Source organism: Phasianus colchicus, chromosome 8, assembly GCF_987193195.1.
Source record: "Phasianus colchicus chromosome 8, bPhaCol1.hap1.1, whole genome shotgun sequence".
In the NCBI taxonomy this organism is placed as follows: Eukaryota; Metazoa; Chordata; class Aves; order Galliformes; family Phasianidae; genus Phasianus; species Phasianus colchicus.
This window is the reverse complement of record NC_143443.1, coordinates 20,978,794-20,986,073: the sequence shown is the minus strand read 5'-3', so window position 1 is coordinate 20,986,073 and position 7,280 is coordinate 20,978,794.

Sequence of the window (7,280 nt, the reverse complement as noted above, 5' to 3'; positions counted from 1 at the left end):
TGTCAGTAACATGTGAAAAAGGATTCAGTTCCTCTCTGTTGACTGCTGAACTTGTATGGAGATCTATGGACACATCTCCCTCTGCAAATTCCTAAGCCCAGAGGAGCTGATCTGCTACCATTTTTTGAAAGCCTACTGTATATATCTCACTAAAATTTAGCAGTGAATAACCAGGTTTGAATTGGCTGAAGCTCAAACACGAAGCCACATCTAAGATTTTTATTTAGTTGTGTGGTCCTAGAATAGCACAATATTAGCTTTCCTTAGGCTGAGTTCTATGTTAAATACCTGATTTAAATGAGTGTAGCTTTCCTGCAAAGATTTGGTTTGTTCACCATCTCCTTGCTCGTGCAATGGGCAATTTGAAGCAAGGAGAGGGGGATGAAAGGCCTGCGAGTCTCTGTGGTCAGGGCGTACTGTCAGCCTTTCGCAGATCTGTCAGAGTTCACTGGGGAAAGCAGCTTAGTGATGCAAAGGCTGTCCTTCTCTCTTCTTTCATTTTGACACTGAGATTGTAATGTAAAACTTCAATTTTTGGCCTGTGTTTTCTGAATCTAGTAGATACATAAGTCATAAGAAAACCCAGACTCCAACAGTGATGAGATGTAGTGAGGGAAGACGAAAGGATTCTGTAATGGCAAGTATTACAGAAACACAGTGACATTAAAGCAGTCAAAGAGGGGTTGCATTAAAAGTCACACAGGCATTGTGAAAGGCTAGACTATCTTTAAATTCAAATGCATGTGTCTATGAGGCAGTTTCATTAGGAATTCTTTCATGGTTCTTCCAAAAGCCTGTGCTTTGCAGAGAACTGTTTCTCATCATACAGACCTGTTAACCACTGGCTCCATAGTTCTTCCAGAAAACAGCAGAAATCGATGTTACTTTCCAGAAGTTCATCCCTTGATACCCTAATGATGTCTGCCCAAAACATCAGAAAGCCCTCTTTTTGGAAAATGAAAGTACAGCTGGCTTATCATTTCAGAAGGGCCCGAGCGACCTTCTTGCTGGAACCTTACAGCTCCAGAAGTGCAAAGTGCATTTCCTTGGAAGGTTTTAATCTGGCTGTTGTAGCAGGAGTGCTACAATCTCTGGATTGACACAGAAGGTTATTAATACAGGCATAACTACCATTTCTTGTGTTCAAAATAAGAATCCCAAAGCTAAATCTTAAGTAAAAACACACATACTAAAGAGTGGAGTGTCTGCCTTACTGAAGTATCTCGGTTTAGTTTAGCAAAAAGGAAAGACTGTAATGCATAGTGCAAAAATGAAGGGTCATTGAGAGCAGCATTGCTTTGCTGGATCATGTTCCTGCTTCAGGAAGTCATCCTTACTTTAGGAAGCGTCAATAATAGAAAAAGTGAGATTAGAAACAAATCTAACTGGGCACAAACATAAGCACGGATGTGTGTTAGAAACATTAAGATTCCAAAAGATTTTTTTCTTCATTGAAAGTGTAAGAATGTTTCAAATAAGGAACTTGCAGTAATTCAGTGCCCCAAGTGTATGATCTTTGAATTGCAATAATTACTATTAGGGTAGGAGAGGAGACAGAAATAGCTTCCATCATGCTGTTTATTCTTTCTAGTGTGTTGCATCATTGAATGTATGGCAGGAGGGGTGTCCTGCCAGTCTTCTGTGACACTTTAAATATGGCCAATCAACAAGAAAGAGTTTAGTGTACTATGATATTCTTGCCAGATGAAAACGTAACTCACTGGTCAATTACAGCAAATGTTAGAGGGAAAGGAGGACTTTCAGAGAGCAACAGGTCTTAGAATACAAATTTCATAGTGTTCCAAAAGTGGTAGAAATGTATAGGCATTAGTAGAATAACTTTTGAGAACAGTGTATGCTTTAGTGGAGTAGCTGCATATTTTCTGAATTAGATCACATACAGTGCTGAATTAGCTCATCCCTACCTCAGCCACTTCAGAAAAGAGCCAAGAGCCTGTTTATCAGACAACTAGCAGTTCACCAAAGGAGCAGACTAAAGGCACAACCTGGTAGGTGCCCTTTCATACACTTCGTGTTCTCATTCTTTTCCTTCTGGGAGTCTGTCTCTATCAGCTTGTCCTGTGAACAGTCAAGTGTGTCCCGTGAGATAGAGAAGTCACTTGCCCCACACTCCAAACATTGGCTCATCTAGAGTTGGGCTCAGGTTTTAGAATTCATTGTGACAGTTGTCCTTAAGGTGAATTAAAAGTGCCATAGATTTGTCTGCTAGGTAAAGTAAAACATTCAGATGCTTGGGTTTGGATTTGCTTTGCTATCACCTTATTACAGTACTAAACAAAGAAGACCAGTACTGCTAAATTGTAGTAAGCCATTAGTGAAACCATTATGACCAGCAGCACTCATTCTTGATCGTGGTTATTTACTAAAAAAGAAGAGAAATAAATAGAATTTCAGGGCAGTTGGGATTACAATAATGAGTGGCTCTGATTTTCAAGAGAGATCTTCTGGGGAAATTGATTACAAAATTCTCTTTGCTTTCATGATAGTTCTTGATTCCTATTTGTTCCTAAGGTGTATTATGTAGATAATCAAAAGTGGGTTTTTTTGTTTGTTTTTTTTGGGGGGGGGAAGCAGTTTAGTATTTGAAGGAAAAGACATTAAAGAAAGAGTTCAGAAATCAGTTTATATTTTAACTTAAGACCTGAGTTACCACTGTAGTCCAGTTATTGGAATACTTTCCTGCCACCTCTAAAGAAAGTGCAGTGGGAAATGGGGATATCCATTTATTCCTGGGAAAGAAAGGTAAATACCTGCAGGTTCATGCTTAGCCTATGATGATGAAAAACCAATGAGTTTGTCTCCTGCTCAAAGGAGAACCCGTGGTACATCCACCAAAGTGTGTAAGACTTCTATTATAACATAAATAAAGGGAAAAGATGGCAGTCTTATCTTAAATTTGTGAAAAGAGGATTCTCTGTGTTCCTAAAGAGTGAAACTGAGCTTAGCAAAGTTCTCAGACTTACTGAGGAGCCCTTAATACAAGAGAACAAAGGCTAAAATATGAAATTAAGAGTGAGCTTCAGTGAGCTGCCATGGGAACTTGTTGGGTGATTAAGAATTGCTATAAGCAAATTTTGTCCACAGAGGTTTACCTAGGATCATATAACAAGTTAATGGCTGTGCCAGGAATAGAGCCTGGATCTCTTGGCTTCTGATCCAGTGACTTAAACACTGCCAAAAGCAAACGGTGATTAACGAAAAAGCATCAACATCAATTCTGGCAAGAAATAGGAAGCCATAATATGTTCGAGATGGCAAATGCCAAAAAGGTGCTTAGTCCACCTCTTACACACATTTGAATTAGAAGTACATTAATAAATCTTGGTTAGACAAATGAGCAAAAGTCAGGAAATATAATATTTCTAGTTAGTCTTATTTTATTTAGTTAATCCTGTAATTCATACAAAAGGACTCTCACTTATCCAGAATAGCAAAATAAAAATAACTCAAACTTTTTTCTTCTGTTGAAGTCTTAGTTAATCATTAGAAATGTTAGGTTCTGTTGTTATTGGTTTTGTGTGTGTGTGTGTGTGTGTGTGTGTGTGTGTGTGTGTGTGTGTGTGTGTGGTGTTGTTTTGATTTTTCCCCCCCCCCATATTTTCCCCTTTAGGTTTGTTGTCATATCCAGGTATTTTTTGGTCCTGTTTTCAAGCAGCATACCTGACTTACTGTATCCCTTTTACCTTCAGTTACAAAGTTGTAGAAGTTCAATAATTGTTTTTCTTGCTATGAAAAATGAAGTTCTCAGTGAAAAAGTCTTTTATATGGTGATTGATAGGTCTACTGTATTTCTGGTTTTAAAATTAACTTCGTTCATTTTTTTCCAAATTTTTTTTGCAAAGAATAGTGTCAATATTGCATTCTATTCAGCAAGTCCACTATAGGCACTCAGATGTCAAAATGTTTCAAAAACATATAAAAAATAAAGAAATGAATAGAAGCTTCCTTGTTCCTTAAATTATTACTGTGTTACCCTGAACTGTAAGTGAACCCTTTTTGCTTATAAAAGAAGCAGCTGTTCATGCGATTGAAACCATGGTTCATTACAAGCTGACCTCAAATTCAGGAGTAAAACTTCCTCTATTTTACTACAACTATTCAGACGTGGACTAGAGATAAACAATAATCAAAATCAGGATGAAACTTGACTGGGAAACCCTCTATACTCTTTGGCAGAATTATAGCAGCTCTTGGATCAGGGAGAGTGATATAATGTTAAATGACCCTAAAACATTCCCTTCTCAAATGCAGCAGGTCCGTGCTGCCAACTCTGTAGCAAACAAAGGCTGATTGTGATGACTCCTTAAGCATAAGAGTATAGAAACGTTAATTATCACATTTTTTCACTTTAAACGTTTACAGAGAGTCAAGATGTAAATGGGCCTGTTTATGTTCATTTTACGCTTATTTTTTGGGTGAATCGTGTCCTATTTGAATTTCTTTCCTAAATGAATGGTTTTACTTTTAGCTAGTTTTGTAGTTACAATGGGTGTGTAAAACTAATGAAAGTAAGCTCCTGTGACACTACTATTTTGACTGAAGATGTACATCTAGAATAATGTCATACCATTACAAAAAGTAAACTAAATTAATGCTCATTACTAGCCAGCTCTCTTTTATAAATGAAGTAGGGCAGTGACATAGTGCCTTGGATGTATGTTTCTCTCTTTTGGTCTATTGTGTTTGTTATCCATTTTCTGTAGCTCCCTTGTTTGTTGTTTGTTTTGAGACACAGCAATCCTTTCCAATATTATTCATGACCCATATAACGAGACTTGGAGATATGATCTTTTAGTATTAACTAGAGTGCCATAGGATTTCTTTCTGAATATGTGTTTGCCATGATGCATTTAATTACATAGATTTGGGGTAACAAGTTTGAGTCAATAAAGTACAGGATGTGTCAAATAATAGCAGTATTAATGATACTTGTTCAGTAATTTGGAATTCTTCCTTGCAGTATAACTGTGCAGATCACTCTTTTGGGATCTGGCCTAACTTTAAGTGTGGGGATTTTAAAAACTCTGCAGTGGGAATACGTCTCTGGATTTTAAAAATGTGTTGCGGAAATAACTTAAGAAATGTCAGAAGTAAAAACCTAGGGGGAAACTGTTCTGTTGGCTGGGAATTGCTGGGGATTCGTAATGCTGTTCTGAGAAAATCTGTACACAAAAGCTGATACTATCTCCCATTGATAGGTAGTTTTCATTATGTCTTATTCTCCTCCTGAAGTGCATGGGGGTCTCATTATTAATAATGCATAGAATTGTTGACTTCCTTTTTTAACAGTATTACTGTTAAGACTCCAATGACATTCTTTTGATAAGCGAGCATCCGCCTTGGTGCTGACGTTCTTGATATAGGAAGGGCACAGGCTCATTGCTCATTGTGACCTGCTTTATCTCTAGAACAACTTTGTGGTGTTTTAGAGAGCTTCAGCTAATTTCAGGATCTTTTGAGGCAGAGCAGATCTTAGGTCAGCTACTCTTGTATTTTCTAAGAACAGTTGAAACTTTGCAACAGATTTTGAAGGTACTTTTCAACAGGCACATCAAATATATCAGACTGAGAGATTATTGAAGAGATGGATTAGGACAGAGCTTCTCAAGTTACTCGAAATTGTTTCACCCACTCCTAAAATGGAACCATGCCACTTCCAAGAAAGGGAACAGAGGCTGTGTGCTCTAGAAGAATGAACAGGACTGTCCAGAGAAATCAATATGCTCACCCTAAAGATGGCCTGAAATAATTAAAGATCTAAGTGATCAGGAATATTTTTGTGCCTGCCATAGCAGTTGCTCTAAGTGCCTGCTTCTGAACTAAAGAAGGAACATGTTCTCCTTGCCTGATAGCAATAGTGTCACCTATTGATCCGCTGTTTCTGCTGCTTAGAGCATTCTGGATTGTCTTGCATCTGTTCTTGTCTGCCCAGGCTTTACCAGGCTGATGGTAAACTATTTAGGATGGCAGTGTGATGGGTACAAACTGCAGAGAGTCTATCACTTTCTGCCTCCCTCTTCAATCTCTGAATTTTATAGATAAGAATATTTGTAGTTTTAACCTTTCTTCTCCTTTGCAGTGGTTTGAGTTAAAAATGAAGTGTCAGATGTAATTTTTAATTTCCTGTCTATTTCATTTTAACCCCAGTCTTTTTGCTTGTTTTAATCAGTGTGATATTTTAATGCAGCTGTTGACAAGTGACTCTTGCTTAGGCATGTTTTAGAAACATGCAAAATATCTGCAACTCAAAAAGCAAATGATGCATTGCAAAATTGAAGATCATAACAAGCAAAGTAGTAAACTTATTTTTCTCTATATATCTAGAGAGAAACAAAACCTGGTTATTCTAAAGCAAACTAGAGCAGACTTTAAAAAAAAAAAAAAAAAAAAAAGATGAAGGCCATATGTGCTTGGAAGATGCTGCATAGGTGCAGCCCATGCAGATGAGAAAATGGTTTAAAATGTGAGGGTTGGTTTTCATTTAAGAGACTTCATAATTTTTTGAGGCTTTAAAAACTGGTAAACAGAAAAAAGATATCCACTACTATTCTTTGTAAGAGGAAAACAGATAAATGCCTGTATCAAAACTGATTCTAGGATAAAGCCTACACAGGCTGTACTGTTTTTATGTCATTCATGGTCCCTGTTTTAGGAAAGCTGGTTTTCCCTGTTTTCATCTTGGATTCATTCAGGAAAATGGAGAGGGGTGTAAATATCTTGGAGAGGACTTCTGGTGCCTGATGCAGAGGCTGCTCTTGTAGTGATGTAGATTGTACTCATTTTCAAGAAGAGTCAGGACAAGACAACCCCTCCATGACTAAAACCAAAATATATGGCACCTGAAATGTATTAACTTTCCAGTGCCTTCTTTGTTCTGATACTGCACCATCTGCGATTCTCTTGAAATATTTGTTTATTTTGTATATCTGAAAGTTTTTGCTTTCATACGTGTTAGAAACATTTCAGAAGGTAACAGCGCCACTGAAGACTTACAAACTAAGCAAAGGAGATGTAAGGGGAGGATGGACACTTCTATTTATTTCTGCTGTTTTCCCCATCTGCTGCTTTACATAGCTACTCTGTTTTCTTGCAGCTTTCTGTTACTAGGTATTGCACACATGTGCCTTGTCTTGTACAGTAGATTAAGAAAGGGTTACACCACTCTTAAGAGTTTTTCTGTTTCATCTTAGATCTCTTCAATTTTCAAACGTGTGTAGAACATTTATTTCAGCTGTAAAAATGTAATGTTCTGCTTCAAA